Source organism: Octopus sinensis, linkage group LG20, assembly GCF_006345805.1.
Source record: "Octopus sinensis linkage group LG20, ASM634580v1, whole genome shotgun sequence".
In the NCBI taxonomy this organism is placed as follows: Eukaryota; Metazoa; Mollusca; class Cephalopoda; order Octopoda; family Octopodidae; genus Octopus; species Octopus sinensis.
The window spans coordinates 12592549-12594445 of NC_043016.1; the positions used below are offsets into that span (position 1 = coordinate 12592549).

The following is a 1897-nucleotide window of genomic DNA, read 5'->3' on the forward strand; positions in this document are numbered from 1 at the left end:
ATACATAGATATATATATATATGATGTATACATATATGGTGTATATATATATATATGGTGTATATAATATACATATGGTGATGCAAACCGGTAAAATAGAACTCAAAACACGAGTGTATATTTTTATTAATATTTAGCAGAAGCAACTCAAGGGTCGAGAGTTCTGTGCGTTATCAAAGGCGATCCGTCTGAAGGCCCTCAGACGAGACGTCTTTGCAGATAAGCAACTTGTGGGTGCGAAACCGGTGGTCACTGACCGATCATAACAAAAAACCTTATTATATGTGTATACTAGCAGTATCGCCCGGCGTTGCTCGGATTTGTAAGGGAAATAACTATATAAGCATTTTTAGAGAGTTATAGCCAAAAATTAGCAAAAAAAAATGCATTAAAAATGGGAAAAAGAATAATGGTAAATTTTTTTTTTAAATCGTTGACTCCTCGTAGACATACTTAGAGAGTTACTTCCCTTAGCGAAAAAAATGCATTAAAATGGAAAAAAATGATGGTAATTTTTTTTTTTAATCGTAGACTCATCGTAGACGCACGCTAATACCCAGAAGGGTTCGATATGAATCACGACTATAAGATACCTGGTTTTGGTTAAACTGCACCGCAAAATGTGGGAGTAGTTAGGAATCTAAATCGTAGGAGACAGACACACAACTTGACTTTTATATATAAAGATTTGTGTGTGTGTTTGGTCAATTAAGCCTTTCAAAGCGTTGCTCCAGCATGACCGCAGTCCAATGCTTGAAACAAGTGAAAGACGAAAGAAATATACACATTATAGACAGACACACACACCATCTATCTATCTATCTATCTTTCTTTCTTTCTATCTTTCTATGTAAGTATTTTGTGCAGAAGAAACAAATGGGAAAAATAGGCAGTTGCTTGCTGAAACGACATTTAAAGTTATTTCGCTCTTTTCATCAGCTCCGATCACCACCTGATCACGTGATCCGCAGCTGATTCCTTAATTCTCTTGCAGCAGCGAAGAAGGATAAAGAAAACAGAGAGTGTGACCGGTGAGTGGAGGAAAGAAGAAGAAGAAGGAGAAGACGTCGCTTGGTTCGAAAAGCGGATAAAAGTGTTGGAGAGGGGGGGATAAAAAGAACTGCTGAGAGAGAGAGAGAGAGACAGCGTGAGAGGGAAAGACAGAGGGAGGGAGAAGGAGTGAAAAACTGAGTGTGAGGGAATTAAAGAGAGAGAGAAAATCTCAAACTGCAAAAAAGTGAAAAACTAAAATTTATACACATATATATATATACATATACATACACACACACATATATATTTATATACATATACACACACACACATATATATATATATACACACACACAACGTCCACTCACACCTATATATATACATATATATATGTAAATGTACAGATGTATATATGTATATACAATCACACACTAAACACTGTGCGCTGGAAACTTATTGAGTTCTGAAGTAAATCTTTAACGGGACGTATTGATATTGAGGAGGGAAAAAAAAGTACGTTTATTCGCTCCAGTGTTTTCTTAACAGAAAAGGAAAAAAAAAAAATTATAGCAAGAAAAAAAGAAAAAAGAAAAAGAAAAGAATTTTTTTTTTTTTTTCCAGAATTTTAGATTTTCAGTTTTTCTGGGTTGAAGCAAGCAACATTTGAATTACTGCTCGTATTTGCGGAATTCTTTTCTTTTAAATAATTCACTGTGTGTGGTGTTTATTAATAGATGTGAGTGACTACGTGCGAGTCTCTTGATTATTTTAATCGCCATTCCATGCAAGTTAAGGAGGATTCCTTCTTTGGTCAGCTCTGAGAGAGAAGAAGAAGAAAGCCAGAAAAAAAAGGGAAAAAACAGAAAGGTGAAAAACAGCCCAGAGACATTACATAAGAAGGATA

At 35.1% G+C, this 1897-nt stretch overlaps 1 protein-coding gene across 2 annotated transcripts in view; it reads left to right on the forward strand.

Annotated features, from left to right (window-relative positions):
* The first annotated feature begins 1356 nt into the window (after positions 1–1356).
* The window catches only part of LOC115222452 (3-methyl-2-oxobutanoate dehydrogenase [lipoamide] kinase, mitochondrial), a 67606-nt gene continuing 67065 nt past the window's right edge, over positions 1357–1897 (forward strand). The window contains exon 1 of one of the 2 annotated variants that reach the window (XR_005003245.1): positions 1357–1897. This exon is cut by the window's right edge and continues 485 nt beyond it. The gene's annotated coding sequence lies outside the window, so the exon portion shown is untranslated. The other variant, XM_029792645.2, reaches the window with a different exon arrangement.